Source organism: Hemitrygon akajei, chromosome 14 (genome assembly GCF_048418815.1).
Source record: "Hemitrygon akajei chromosome 14, sHemAka1.3, whole genome shotgun sequence".
Lineage (NCBI taxonomy): Eukaryota > Metazoa > Chordata > Chondrichthyes > Myliobatiformes > Dasyatidae > Hemitrygon > Hemitrygon akajei.
In genome coordinates, this window is record NC_133137.1 from 79,584,741 (window position 1) to 79,599,940 (window position 15,200).

The 15,200-nt window shown below is 49.0% G+C and overlaps 1 pseudogene; it reads left to right on the forward strand.

The window, feature by feature from the left end:
* The window catches only part of LOC140738196 ((E3-independent) E2 ubiquitin-conjugating enzyme UBE2O-like), a 34,494-nt pseudogene extending 27,331 nt beyond the window's left edge, over window positions 1-7,163 (forward strand).
* Window positions 7,164-15,200: the final 8,037 nt, after the last annotated feature.

Genomic DNA, 15,200 nt, shown 5'->3' on the forward strand with positions numbered 1-15,200 from the left:
CTCCTCCTCCTCCTCCCCTCCCCTCACTCCCTCCTCCCCATCCACTCTACCCTCCCAATTTCATTCCCCCTCCCACCTTCCTTCAACTTTACCCTTCCCCCACACCTACTCCTCACCTTCCCCTCGCTCCCACTTCCCCTGCCCCTCCATCCCCCTTACTCCCTTCTCCCCCTCAATCCCTCCTGCACTCCCTTTCACTCCCCCTCCTTCTCACTCGCTCATCTCCTCACTCCCGCTCACTTCCTCCTCCTCAGTGCTCCTTTCCTCCTCATTCACTCCCTCCTCCCCATCTCCTCCTCACATCCTCCTCTCCTCCCCCACACCTCATTCCCTCATCCCCCTCCCCTCTCACCCTCCCTCACATTCCCTCCTCCCTCTTCTCACTCTCTCCCCCACCAAATACTGCTTCCCCCTCCCCTATCCCTCCTCCTCTCTCCCGTCCCCCACCCACCTCTCCGCAACCTCTCCCCTCCCCCTCCTCCACACCCCTCCATCCACCCCAACTGTGTGTGTCTGTGCGAGAGGGGTAAGGGTGGGGATGGGGAGGGGAGGGGGGGAAGGGGTGTGTGGAGATGAGGAAGGGAAACAGTGAGGGCCAGGTGGGAGGAGGGGTACGATAAGAGTTAGAGTGGGAGAGAGAGGGGGTGGGAGGTGTCGCAGTCGAGGGGCAATGGGAAAGGGGTGTCCAGTTTGCAGTATGTGCGGGGCTGCGGTGCACACGGGGGAGTGCAGTACAGGCGATGGCTGCAGTGCACGCGAGGTTGTGATGTGAGTGGGGGTGTAGCGCGGAGTGCGATGTGTCCGAATGTTGCTGTATTGGTGCCAGATTTACGGTATATACGGAGTTTGAGGTGGGGGGGTGGGGGCTGTGGTGCTTACAAGGGTTGCAGTGTGCGTGCGTTGCAATGAGCAACTGAAGTGAACCCAAGTGCAGGACACAGGTGCGGAGATTGAGTTAGGATGCTTACGTGGATGTGAACGTTGAACGGAAAACAGGAGGGATCTTGACACAGAGAGACGGGGTTTCATAGTTAAACCTTGAAACTGGAGCAAAACTTAGAACACACGGTTCTAAGCAGCCGGGAAACATTAATTACCACACAGGCAAAACCAACGATCTGGCAACTAGTGGTTGTAATGCCGGTGTTCTTATGCTGCCGTCATTAAAGAGAATTAGAAGCAAATGGGAAATTAATGGTCAAAACCATGGCATAATCAAAGGAAATTAGGAGAAAGATAGGGAATTAATGATCAGGACCATGACAATACCGCCCCCCCCCCCCCCCCAACGGGAGCATCTAGGCAAACCACTGGGCTTGACTGGATAGTTATGATGGAAATCACAGATGAGGGAAGGGTCCAGGATGAAGGACTGGGGAATCCAGGAGCCTTCCTCCGGGCCGTATCCCTCCCAATCGAACAGATTGGCGCACATCCAGTAATCGCCGGATGGTGTACGCTGGGTGGTCGTTAGTGACCCAGTTGGGTGGAGGGGGTTCAGCAGGAGGGCACAAAGGGCTGACAGACACAGGTTTTCAATTGGGAGATGTGGATCGTGGGATGAATGTACATGGATCCGGGCAGTTTGAGTCTGGCCACCGAAGGGTTGATGACACTCTCAACCTCAAATGGTCCCAGGTAGCGAGGGGAAAGTTTCCTGGGTTCTGCCCAGGCCAATAATTTGATGCAGGAATTCGATGGGAAAAGGCAATCCTCCAGTTGTGGTCGGCTGAGTGTGCATCCTTCCAGATCTTGCGGCACCGGTGGAGATGGGCCTGAACAGAAGGCACAGCGATGTCATCTTCATATGTGGGAAATAGAGGGGGTTGGTAACTGAGGGAGCATCTAAATGGAGACATTCTAGTGGCGGTACCGACCAGGGAGATGTAGGCATACTCGACCCAAACGAGATGGGTGCTCCAGGATAACAGGTTGTTGGCAGTTATGCAGCGCAGTGCTGCTCCCAAATCCTGGTTTGCTCGTTCTGTTTGACCGTTAGTCTGCGGATGGAAGCCAGAAGCCAGGGGCTCCAAGGGCTTGACAAAAGGATCTCCAGACCTGAGAGATGAACTGGGGGCCCTGGTCAGAAATAATATCAGAGTGCAAGGCATTGGTGAGGCCAAATTTGGAGTACTGTGTACAGTTCTGGTCACCGAATTATAGGAAAGATGTCAACAAGTTAGAGAGAGTACAAAGGAGATTTATCAGAATGTTACCTGGGTTTCAGCACCTAAATTACAGAGAAAGGTTGAACAAGATAGGTCTTTATTCTTTGGAGGGTAGAAGGTTGAGGGGGGACTTGATAGAGGTATTTAAAATTATGAGGGGAATAGATAGAGTTGACGTGGATAGGCTTTTTTCCATTAAGAGTAGGGGAGATTCAAACAAGAAAACATGAGTTGAGAATTAAGGGGCAAAAGTTTAGGGGTAACACGAGGGGGAACTTCTTTACTCAGAGAGTGATAGCTGTGTGGAACGAGCTTCCAGTAGAAGTGGTAGAGGCAGGTTCAATTTTGTCATTTAAAAAAAAATTGGATAGGTATATGGACAGGAAAGGAATGGAGGGTTATGGGCTGAGTGCAGGTCGGTGGGACTAGGTGAGAGTAAGTGTTCGGCATGGACTAGAAGGGCCGAGATGGCCTGTTTCCGTGCTGTAATTGTTATATGGTTATATATGGAATTCCATGAAGGTGGAAGTCATGATGAACAAGGACGTTAGCTGTCTCACGGGCTGTAGGGAGTTTGGGAAGGACTACAAAGTGCACAGCTTTGGAGAGGCGATCTACCACGGTGAGTACGGCAGTGTTCCCATGTGAAGGGGGTAGTCCCATGACGAAGTCCAGGTCAATGTGTGACCAAGGACGGCTAGGAACAGGTAGGGGACGAAGCAACCCAGCAGGTGGTCGGTCGGTGGCTTTTCCCCGGGCACAAACAGAACAGGCAGAGACTAAGGAACAGGTGTCAGTGTCCATGGTGGGCCACCAGAAATGTCTCTTCAGAAGGGACAGAGTCCAATCGATTCCAGGATGACAGGCAAAATGAGAAGTTTCCCCCACTGGAGAACCTGAGACCAAACCGAGTTCCGCACAAAGAGGCGATTGGGGGGGTCCATTGCCTGGGTCAGGTTGAGTCCGTTGGGCCTCTTTGACTATGGTGAGGGCAGCCACTACACAGGATGGTGGAAGGATGGTCTCGGGGCTGGGAAGGCCCTCCTCGGAACCATATTGACTGGAGAGAGCATCGAGCTTCCCCTTCTTGGACCCCAGATGATAGGTGAGTGTGAATCTGAAACGGTCAAAGAATAATGCCCAATGGGCTTGGCGGGAATTCAGGTGTTTGGCAGTTTGGATGTATGTGAGATTCTTGTGATCAGTCCAGACGATGAATGGATGTTCCGCTCCCTCCAGCCAGTGCCTCCGCTCCTCCAAAGCGAATTTGACAGCCAGTAACTCCCGGTTCCCTACGTCGTAGTTCCGTTCGGCGGGGGATAGCCGGCGCGAAAAGAAGGCGCAGGGATGGAGGTTTTGGTCTGGGCCAGGGCGTTGGGATAGGACCGCTCCCACCCCAGAGTCGGAGGCATCGACCTCCACAATGAATTGGCAAGAGGGGTCTGGTTGGACCAGGATGGGAGCGGAGGTGATAAGGGGCAGTGGATGCTTATTCTTTATGGTGATGCTATTCAGACCACGGTAGTCAATGCAGGGGCGCAGTGAGCTGTCTTTCTTCCCCATAAAGAAGAAACCTGTGCCTACAGGGGAAGATGAGGGTCGAGTAATCCCTGCCACGAGAGACTCATTTAGGTAAGCCTCCATTGCTTCTCTCGCTGGCCGGGACAGGTTATACAGCCAACTGGTGGGTAGAGGTGCTCCAGGGAGAAAGTCAGTTGTGCAATTGTAAGGGTGGTGTAGAGTCAGGGAAAGAACCTGTTGTTTGCTGAACACTTCTCCCAGATCGTGATACGCTGCTGGAACCTTGGATAAGTCAGGGGTTTCAGCAGCAGACAAAGTCGCGGTGACTTTCACAGGGGAAAGCGCCGATTGCAGACAAGTGGAGTGACAGAACGGACTCCAGCTGGCTATCTTCCTGGTGGACCAGTCAATGTGAGGATTATGGTGGCTTAACCAGGGGTACCCAAGAACCCAAATGGCAGATTTGAGTTGTAGGGCAGTTAATTGACTCCTGCAGGGCTGGCCCACTGGTTGAGCAATCGGTGGCACCATGCTTGTCATTGGAGGAGCCAATCAGAGCCGCCTTAGTTGAAGTGTTCAGTGGGCCAATTGGTGTTGTCGTTGTTGAGTCATTGGACAATCCATTTGTAATGGCCATACTGAAATTAGTTGACAAGCCAATCAGAGCTGACAGTCTGGTGTCAATCAAGGGGTCAATTGGAGCTGTTGAATCATGAAGAGCCTATTGGTGTTGCCATATGAAGCTGAAGGGCTGGAGTCCAATGAGGAGCCTGCAAATGAGGTAATCAAGTAGGCATCCTTATGTGGGCCAATCAGCAGGATTATTAGATTGGAGCAAATCAGTAATAATGTTGGAGGACAGCCAATGGATAATTGACTGGAGCCAATAGATATTGCTGTTGCTGAAGGACTGTCTGTGGGCAGCAGGTAAGGGCTGAAGAGGGGACCAATGTTGCATCACAAGGAATGAGCCTATCACCAGTGAGACAGGCCATGAGCCAATATGGCCACAGGTGGAGCCCATCACAGGGGTGAAATTGGTTGGGCTGCACGATGACATCAAAGCTGTGGAGACAATCATCATTGCCGTGGGCACAACCCCAGAGCCAATCACAGGAGGCATTGCTCTGGAATCTGTTAGAGGTGACAGTCGTGGGACCAATCACAGCCAAGGGCTTGATCAACTAAATCGGTGATGTCATTGTCCTGAAGCCAATCACAGAGACTGCTCTGGAAGGATTGGTCAATGATATCAATGTCCCGGAGCCAATCAGAGAACTTGCTTTGTACCATCTGTTGAAGACAACATCATTTTTGAGCCAATTGCATCATCTGGCCTGGGGTTGTGGATTAATGGAGGATGAGAGAATAGAGGGGAAGAGGAAAAGGCTGGAGGAATCCCCACCTGAGCCAGTCCCATCTGCTTGTAGTCAGCCTGTATCCCTCTAAACCTTTCCTATCCATGTACCAGTCTGGGTGTCTTTTAAATGTTGTTAATGTATGCACTTACCTCAACCACTTCCTCTGGTAGCTTGTTCCATACATGGACTGCCATCTGGGTTAATAATTTTCCCCTCAGGTCCCTATTAAATCTCTCCCCTTTCACTTTAAGCTCATGCCCTCTAGTTCTTGATTCACCAACCGTGGGGAAAAAGACTGTGTGAATTCTCCCAAACTATGCCCCTCATGGTCACCCCTCATTCTCCTGCACTCCAAGGAACAAAGTCCCAACCTCTCTCTAAAGCTCAGTCCCTCAGGTGCCGTCAAAAGCCTTGTAAATCTCCTCTGCACTCTTTCCAGCTTAATGGCATCTTTCCTATAGCAGAGCAACCAAAACTGAACACAATACTCCAGCTGTGGCCTCACTAATGTCTTTCAGTTCGAACATAAGACCACAAAATTAGGCTACTTGGCCCATGTGGTTTGCTTTAGCACTTCTTTAGTGCTGATTGATCATCCCTCTCAACCCCATTCTCCTGTCTTCTCTTTGTAACCCTGACTTACCGAGAACCTATCAACCTCCATGCTGACTTTGGTCCACTTTATCATGCGCCTGTCACCACAGCTCACCTCTTCTCCACACTTCTCTTCTGAATCACAGAGGCAGACTCAGTGCCAGAGACCCGACCACCATGATTTTCCTCTGCTAGGTCATCTCACCTCACCCCAACAGGATCCAATGTGTTGTTGAGGGGGATGGCCACAGGGATACTCTGCGCTGGCTGTTGAACACCCTTCCCCTTCCTGACAGTCACCTATTTTCTGTGTCCTGCACCTTGAGCGTAACTACCTCTCAAATGCCCTATCAATCACCTCCCCACCCCCAACTACCCCAGCCTCTCAAATGATCCAGAGTTCATCTAGTTCAAGCTCTTTAACACGGTTTGCAGCTGGATGCACTTCTTGCAGGTGTAGTTGGCAGGGAGACCTCCGGGGAGACCTTCCCACACCCTGCAAGTGGAGTTTTCCACTACCCTGCCTGGCATCCCTACTGTTCTGAGCAAGTATAAAAAAGGAAAACAATAAATTAACTGGGGAATATCTACCTGCAGCTTTTTCACCTTCTCTCATTCGAGCCTCTCCTCACTGAAGCCTCGAAGAGGAAAAGCCTCACAATCCCCACTGCTCAAAACACCAAATGCCATGAATCGATGCTCTATGTACTCAGTCAGCGATACACCTTCTTGCACGTCGGATCCCCAATGGCCTCTCCTCAAAACACCAAACTGCTGTGAATTGTCACCTAATGTATTCAGTTGATGAACCTGAGTAAGCTACATCTTCTCATGTTTCAGATCGCTGATTGGCTTTGCACCTTGGAGTTTTCTCCCCGTTTAGAGAATAGTCTGTGCTGTTATTCCTTCTCTCGAGGTGCATGACCCTGCACTTCCCGACACCGTATTCCATTTGCCACTCCTTTGCCCATTCTCCTGATCAGTCCAAGATATCTGCAGCTCCCTGCTTTCTCAACACTACCTGCCCCTCTACCTATCGTTGTGTCAGCTGCAAACTTAGCCAAAAAGCCGTCAATTCCATCATCCAAATGTCAGTCATGACCCCAATTCTTAAGTACCGGCGAGGGTCTACTAAAAGTTCTGCTGCCACAGCCTGGAGGGGGCTTGAGGTGGAAGGGTAGGTGAAGTGGTGACATCTGGTGGATAGGATGAGAGACCTTGCTCCTTCATCGAAGCTCCCATGTCCTGCAGCTGCACTGGGCACTCTGAAACGTTGGTCCTTATTCTGGCTGCAGTTGCTTGTTACCTGCAAGACCTGAGTGTAGACATTGGGAAGATAGAGGGACTTCCAAACTCTCAGTTCCAGACTCAGACCACCCTTGTGTTCAGTACATCAGCCGAAACAAAAGGAGATCATGACCGACTCAGGCTCCCGCTGGGCTTCAAAAGGCAGCGACTCCCAGAAAGCTCCCTTGAGGTGAACCATCAGGGAGAGAAGGTTGAAAAGGAACAGAGATGAGGGTGGATATCCAGCTCTGTGCTGACGATTACACAGGCCAAAAGAGTTCTACCCTTGCAGCGAGCCCTTGCCACACGGGGGAGCTGCCACTGGGGCCAATATACCCTCCATGGGTGTGCCAGCTGCAGGAACAAAGAAGCTCCCACAGAAGAATTGTGGAGAGAGACTGCGGGTACGTCCACATTGGAGAGTGGGGATTCACATAAAGACCAAATCGAGATCTGAGACCGCCCTCCCCAAAGTTTAACCCACCCACAACCCAGGTGCCCCGTTAGAGGGGTGAATCCAAAAGGGTGGTTCCCACCAGTGAGCTGAGGCCAACTGGAGACCAGGGTTGGTGCCACCAGAGAGCATAATATGTGCCCCTGGTGAAGGGCACGCTGACAGTAGCCGTCGACACGTGGGGGAACCAGACTGATGTTGGTACCTGTGGTTCAGGAACACCAATGCCATTGAGCGGAAAATCCAACAAAAGGTGATGGATTTGGCCCAGTACATCACGGGTTAAACCCTTCCACCCATTGAGCATATCTACATGAAATGTTGCTGTAGAAAAGCAGCGTCCATCATCAAAGATCCTCACCTCCCAGGTCATGCTCTTTTCTTCCTGCTGTCATCAGGTAGAAGGCACAAGAGCCTCAAGACTTGCACCTCTAGGTCTGAGAGCAGTTACTACCCCTCAACCATCAGGCTCTTGAACAAAAGGGGATAGCTACTCTCATTTAAGGACTCTTAACGTTCTTTCATGCTTGTTATTTATTACTATTTATTTATATCCGCATTTGCACAGTTGGTTAACCACTGATCCTGAAGAGCCTTCATTGATATCACCCGGGGAGCAGCTCCTTAGTTACGGTTCTATAGATCCACTAAGTAAGCCCGCAGAAAAAGAACCTCAGGGTTGAATGTGGTGACATGTATGTACTCTTGATAATACATTTTTCTTTGAACTTTGATGAACACATGTGACCATTAACAGATTACTACAAGACGATAACAAGAACATTTACATTTCTAGATTCTAGGCACTGTCTGAGTATTAAAGGCAGAATGTTTTCTGGTCTGCAGTTGGACGTTGGGCACCATCTTCAGACAGACCCAAGGGGTGTGTTTGACTTCACTGAAGGGCCTTTGTCGACATCACCCTGGTAGCAGCTCCTTAGCAACAGCCCAGGATCAATAAAGACAGAGGGCTCCAAACAATAATTACATATATTTACCCAGAGCTTTACCCAAATCCCAACAACTAATCTATCACCCCCCCCCCCCCCCAAAGACAATCCTTCTAAACATTGCCTCCTGAAGGAATGGAGGGATTTGGTATATTGTCTCACTATTTCTAGGGTTCTCTCTCTCCGGGAGTCTCTCCTTCTTATACAAAGTTTCTTTCTTCCCCTTCAGATGTCTCCACCTATTCTCCACATCTGTCTCTCTTCAGCGTTTCGATGTGTAAAGTTTAGTTCAAGAATATCAGTTAGTTTGAAGATCAGAACACTGAATCTTAGGAAGAGGCCTTGCATCCATTGATGGTGCTGCTAGAATGAATGCTCCAAAGATCTTCCCAGTGCTTCGCTGTCCTCTTCCTCTCCATCTCCAGCTCTCCCTCCCTCAGGGGCTTCACCCCCTCGACAAAATCTGTTCCCTTCCACATCCACTGTTAGATTTCCGATATAGGAGATGCAATCCATGAAAAGAATTTGAGGCCACCAATAAATCCCAATGAGGGGGAACAATTCCCAAATCCATGATCTGGCCTCGTTAGGTTGTAGATCTGAATTCATCGGGCCCCAACTTGATCGGTGCTACTCCGTTGGGAACGACAGGGAGCAGGAAGATCCAAGACCCAAATTTGTCACTTGGGGGCCGGGGAAACCTCAACATCACCATCCGAGGATCAGCCCGATTTAGTGAGGCATTTTAACATGGCCTCCAGATCAGCACACCATCCTCCAGCCACACTGAGGGTGGTTGGTCTGCCTCTGGATTCCAGGTGACCAGAGTTTAAATCCTGTTGTGATGTTGCATCTCATTATGATGTGGCCTACTGGTGTCACCATGGGCTTGAGATGTCCGGGTTTGACCCCTCCCTGAGTGGTCACACTCAACATCTCTGTATTTAGTAAAAGCCATGGTTATTGGCTGGGTTGCAATGGTGTGATGTGGGTGAAAGGAATACCTAACTGGTTTTCTTGCTGACCCTGGGTCTGTCAATACAGCAGGGTACCAGCAGGTGGGAGTGTTGTCCACAGGGGACCTGTGATAGCGGCAGAACGCCACCAGATGGGAATATTTACCACAGGGGACCTAATCCTAACCCTTTCTATAGCCCTCAGGTGCAGAATCAGGTTTAATATCAATGGCATATGTCGTGAAATTTGTTAACTTTGCAGTACATAATAATAGAAAAAAACTGAATTACAGTAAGTAGTGCAAAAATAGGAAATAATAAAGTAGTGAGGTAGTGTTCATGGGTTCAATGTCTGTTCAGAAATCAGATGGCAGAGAGGAAGAAACTGCTCCTCAATCATCGAGGCTTTTCTTCCTCTTTCCTGATGGTAGCAATGAGAACAACACATGACCTGAGTGATGGGGGTCTTTAATGATGGATGCTGCCTTTTTGAGGTATCGTTCTTTAAAGGTGTTCTGGATATTTTGGAGGCTAGTGCCCATGGTGGAGCTGACAACATTTACAATTCTCTGCAGCTTTCGATCCTGTGCACCACCATGTCAGACGGTGATGCAGCTAGTCAGATTAAATTAATCCTCCGTTTGAGCTGCACTGCCCAATGACCCCCGATTTAACCTAGATTAACCACTGGGCAATTTATGGTGACCAATAAACCACTCTAACCGGTGTGTCTTTCAACTGTGGGAGGCAGCTGAGGCACCCGGAGGAAATCCATGCATTCCACGCGGAGGACGTTCAACTTCCTTACAGATGGCGCTGGAACTGAACCCAGAATTCCGATGCCCTGAGCTGTATTAGAATCGAGCTTAACCACTGTGGCACCCTATATTACCTCATTCTCCTCCACTCTAGGGAATGAAGTCCTACCCTATCACTCAGTCCTCAAGTCCTGGCAACATCCTTGTAAAATTTCTCTGGACTCTTTCAATCTTATTGACATCTATCTTGTAGGTAGATGATCAGAACTGCATACAATATTTCAAATTAGGCCTCACTAACTTCCGCATATCATCCCAACTCCAGTACTCAATATTTTGATTAATGAAAGCCAATGTGCCAAAAGCACTCAGTGTGACCCTGTCTCCCTGTGACACCACTTTCAAGGAAAAATGGACCTGTATTCCCAGATCCCTCTGTTCTACAGCACTCCTCAATGCCCTGCTGTTTACTGTGCCAGTCCAGCTCTGGTTTGACCTCCCAAAGTGCAACACCTCACACTTGTCTACATTAGCTCCCATCTGCCATTTTTGGCCCATTTTTCTAGCTGGTCCAGATCCCGCCGCAAGCTTTGATAGTCTTCCTTGTTGATCCTGACTGCAGTGTACATACCACCAGCGGCCAACCATAATCAAATCTTGAGATACTGCATGATCCCATCACGAAACAAGAAAAGTCCACCCTGATACATTTCAAATCACAGTTGGGGATTTCAGCCAGGCTTTTTTGAAGAAATCCCTGCCCAATTGCCATCAGCATATAACCTGTAGCACCAGATGTCCCAGCACACTAGACCACTGCTATACCAATGCCTGCCGTTCCATGCCCAGACTGCATTTCAATAAATCTGATCACTTGGCTGTCCTTCTCCTACCTGCATACAGGCAGAGGCAAAAGAGCAAAGCTCCAGAGATCAGCGCATCAAAGAGGTGGTCACGGGGAAAATCTCAGTGCAACCTATGCAGTATTAAAAAGTTTAGATAGATTGGATATGTTTCCTATAGTGAGGGAGTCAAGGTCAGAGGGCACAGCCTCAGAACTGAGGGACATTCATTTAGGACAGAGATGAGGAGGAATTTCTTTAGCCAGAGGGAGATTCATTGCCACCGATAGCTCTGGAGACCGCCATTGGGTATATTTAAGGCGGAAGTTGATAGGTTCTTGATTAATCAGGTTGACAAAGGTTACGAGGAGAGGGCAAGAGAATGGGGTTGAGAGGGAAAATAAAACACTCATGATGGAATAGCAGAGCAGACTTGATGGGCCGAGTTCTGCTCTGAGGTCTCATGGAATCAGTTCAGAGTTGAGGTGGTTAGTACCTAACCAGCCCAGTGAACCTCGTTCTGCTGTCAGTGGCAGGTGACCCAGCCGGAATGGTTTCCATCAGCCAGTTAAAAGGAAAAGATTACCTTGGAATGATCACCTGCTTCAGAACTACAGGGCAGATGTCCCCTGAACAGAGGAGATGTCAGGGGTAAGTTTTTTATGCAGAGAGTGGTGAGTGCGTGGAATGGGCTGCTGGCGATGGTGGTAGAGGCGGAAACAATAGGGTCTTTTAAGAGACTCCTGAATAGGTACACGGAGCTTAGAAAAATAGAGGGCTATGGGTAAGCCTAGTAGTTCTAAGGTAAGGACATGTTTGGCACAGCTTTGTGGGCTGAGGGGCCTGTATTGTGCTGTAGGTTTTCTATGAACCCAGCAGTTCGCATCCACGCTCTGTGTTAGTCAAATCCAGCAGCAGGATCCCAGAACCAACCACTTCGAACTCAAGTGATTCAATGTTTCGATGTACATGTGATGAGTAAAGCTAATCTTCTCTCTCTAACATCAAACCACGGTCGGACATCCTCAGCTGAGTTGGTTTGTATTGTTATGATAGAGTTCTAGGAATCTCCCCACTCAGCATGTCATAGATTGTTAGACAGAATAGATCAGATTGGTTTACTTTCATATCAGTCACCTTTTGAACAGACACTCCTGTGCCTAGTGTCACTTTATGGACGTACAATCACCCTATGTCCTCTCCCCCTCCCATTATGCACAAGATATTGGTTTTGGGATCAGTTTATTGCAGGGATTGTCACAAGATTCAGGATGCAAGATAATGTGAACTGTATAACATTCAGATCCAACCACAACTTCTCAACAATTGAGGCCGCCCATAGCCACCTGCGTAAAGGCCTGGACAATATTCAAGCTAGACAGTAACAGTCAAGATTCAAGATTGCTTAATGTCATTTCCAGTACACAAGTGTAAAGGAGAACGAAATAATTGTTACTCCAGATCCGATGCAGCACAGACAGTAAGATAAAGAACAGAATAATAAAAAACACAATAAATATAAATACATAAGATAGCTTATATACATAGATTGATTGTATGTCCATAAAGTGACACTAGGCACAGGAGTGTCTGTTCATAAGGAAATGATAAGGTAGTTGTGTTTTGGGGGTGTGGAGGATAACTGTTTCCGAGTCTGGTGGTCATGGTGGTGTATGAAGATACAGTGAAAAATTTATCTTGCATCCTGTTCAAATCATTACACAGTATATTGAACAGGAAAAATGTAAAGTAAGAATTGGATACAAAATCATGAAAGCACATACCTCCAGGCTGAGAGACAGCTTCTACCCTGCTGTTAGAAGAATACTGAATGGTTCCCTGATATGATAAGATGGACTCTTGACCTCACAGTCTACCTCGTTATGACCTTGTATCTCATTGTCTATTCGCACTTGCTCTTTCTCTGTGACTGTGACACTTTATTCTGCTTTGTTGTTATTTAACCTTGTTCTACCTCAATGCCCTGTGTATGAACAGTGTGCAAAACAAGCTTTTCACTGTGTCTTGGTACATGTGACAATAATAAACCAATTCCAATGCCAAATGTAAGATTTTTACTGCTTCCCGCTACATATGACAATAATAAACCAGTGGTAATACATTCCAGATTAATTTAAGTAAAGGAATCCCTCAGTTTCCTTTGCTGGGATTTGAACTATCTTTCAGGTCGCAGGTTCTGGATATCACAAACAGGAGAAAATCCCAGCAACACACACAAAATGCTGGAGGAACTCAGCAGACCAGGCAGCAGCTATGGAAATGAGTGAACAGTCGATGTTTTGGGCCGAGATGCTGCATCGGGACTGGAGATAAAAAGATGCAACGTCAGAATAAATGGGGGGAGGGAAGAAGAAATACAAGGTCGTAGGTGAAAGGTGAAACTGGGAGCGGGAGGGGGTGAAGTAAAGAGCCGGGAAGTCGAGTGGTGTAAGAGGTAAATGGCTGGAGGAGGGGGGAATCTGACAGGAGAGGGTAGAAGACCATGGTAGAAAGGGAAGGGGAAGGGGAAGGTGAGAGGGGGAAATGGTGATGGTGGGGGGAGGCATTACTGGAAGTTTGAGAAATTGTTGTTGGAGTCTATCCAGATGGAATATAAGGTGTTTCTCCTCCACCCTGAGTGTTGCCTCATCGTGTCAGCAGAGGAGGCCATGGACTGACATGGCGGAATGGAAAGTGGAATTAAAACGGGTGGCTTTAGGGAGATCCTGCTTTTTCTGACGGACGGATCATAAGTGCTGAGCAAAGTGTTTGCCCAACCTACGTCGGGTCCACCGATATACAGGAGGCCACACCGGGAGCACCAGACACAGCATACACTGTAACCCCAGCAGACTCACAGGGGAAGTGTTGCCTCACTTGAAAGGACCGTTTGGGGCCCCGAATGGTAGTGAGGGGGGTGGTGTAGGGGCAGATGTGGCACTTGTTGCACTTGCAAGGATAAGTGCCAGGAGATCAGTGGGGAGGGACGAATGGACAAGGGAGTTGCATAGGAATGCAGAAAGATGGTGGGGTGGATGTGCTTGGTGGTGGGATCCTGCTGGAGTTGGCGGAAGTTATGGAGAATTATGCGCTGGACGCGGAGGCTGGTGGGGTGGTAGGTGAGGACAAGTGGAACCCTATCCCTGCTGGGATGGTGGGAGGATGGGATGAGGGCAGACGCACGTGAAATGGAAGAGATGCAGGTGAGGGCAGCATTGATGGTGGAGGAAGGGAAGCCCCTTTCTTTGAAGAAGGAGAACATCTCCTTTGTTCTGGAATGAAAAGCCTCATCCTGAGAGTAGATGCGGCAGAGACGGTGGAATTGAGAGAAGGAGATGGGATTTTTTACAACAGGGTGGGAAGAGGAATAGTCCAGGCAGCTGTGAGGGTCCATGGGTTTATAATAGACATCAGTAGATAAGCTGTCTGCAGAGAGATCGAGAAAGGGGAGGGAGGTGTCGGAAATGGATCAGGTAAATTTGAGGGCAGGGCGGAAGTTGAAGGCAAAGTTGGTGAAGTCGATGAGCTCGGCATGGTGTAGGAAGCAACACCAATGCAGTCGTCGATGTAGTGCAGGAAAAGTGCAGGACGGTCACCGTTGTAGGCTTGGAACATAGACTGTTCCACATAGCTGACAAAAAGCCAGGCACAGCTGGGATCCAGGCAAGTGCCCTTGCTACACCTTTCGTTTGGAGGAAGTGGAAGGAGCCAAAGAAGAATTAATTGAGGGTGAAGACAAGTTCTGCCAGATGGAGGAGAGTGGTGATGGAGGGGAACTGGTTGGGTCTGGTGTCCAGAGAGAAACTGAGAGCTGTAAGTCCCTCCTGAAGGGGGGATGGAACTATAGAGGGTCTGGACGTCCATAGTGAAAATAAGATGATCAGGGCCAGGGAACTTGAAATCATTGAAAAGATCAAGAGTGTGAGGAGTCACAGATGTAGATAAGAAGGGACTGAATTGAGGGGTGGGGGATAAAACTGAGTCGAGGTATGCAGATATAAGTTCAGGCAGAAACAACAGGTCTATGTGGACAGGCAGGTTTGTGGACCTTGGGCAGGAGATGGAACTGGGAGGTGCAGGATGAGGGAACTATGATGTTGGTGGCAGTGGATGAGGTTGGTGATGGTGTGGGAGCTGGTGCTTCTTAATGAGGTCCTGTTCAGAGGGTAAGTAAAAGGAGGTGTCTGAGAGTTGTCGCCTGGCCTCAGCAAGGTAGAGGACGGTCCGCTAGACTGCTACAGCACCACCACCCCCACCCCCCCTTTATCTGCGGGTTTGATGGCGAGGTTAGGATTGGTGCGGAGAGAAT